This window comes from Geospiza fortis, unplaced genomic scaffold (genome assembly GCF_000277835.1).
Source record: "Geospiza fortis unplaced genomic scaffold, GeoFor_1.0 scaffold85, whole genome shotgun sequence".
In the NCBI taxonomy this organism is placed as follows: domain Eukaryota; kingdom Metazoa; phylum Chordata; class Aves; order Passeriformes; family Thraupidae; genus Geospiza; species Geospiza fortis.
In genome coordinates, this window is record NW_005054358.1 from 1337550 (window position 1) to 1338312 (window position 763).

The following is a 763-nucleotide window of genomic DNA, read 5'->3' on the forward strand; positions in this document are numbered from 1 at the left end:
TGGGGGGCTGCAGGGAGAAACAGGGGGCACAGAGTGAGGGACAGAGCACAGAGAGCCTGGGGACAGACACACAGCAAACAGCCTGGCTGCGCCAGGAGAACAGGGCTGGGCACCGTGCAAAGACCTCTCAGAATCCCAGCCTGGTTTGGGTTGGAGGGGCACTGAAGCCCAACCAGTGCCAGCCCTGCCATGGCAGGGACACCTCCCCCTGTCCCAGACTGATCCCAGCCCTGTCCAGCCTGGCCTGGGACACTGCCAGGGATGGAGCAGCCACTGGACATTGAGGTTTTTGCCTGAACGCCAAAGCAAAATGTAAAATGCCACATTAAATTTCTGGAATCAGGCAATGGTGGGTCCCTTTTATTTATTATCTGCAGAGGTATTTTTTGAGAAAGCTTTAGAACACGGAGCTTTTCCTCCTCCTGCACCAGCACAGCCAGGAGCGATGCCATGCCCCAGCCCCAGCTCCAGCTCCCTCTGGAATGGTGGGGAGTGAGCGGTGCCCGGCTCCCTCCCCCGGAGAGGCCTCACACGAACCTCCCGGGAGAGCAACCCGGACTGAGTACAAGTGCAGGAAAACACGGGAGCCTGTGGGCTCCTTTAAAGCTCCGCTGTCACCGGGGCACCGTAAATCCCACACAGCAACAGCAGCGCGCCCCCCGCGGCCTCTCCCGCTCCTGCGGGCCCGGAGCCGCCCCCATCTCCCGGACACTCACCTCGGGGGGCCGGGCCCCGCCGCGCGCCGCCGGGGGCCGCGCCGTGG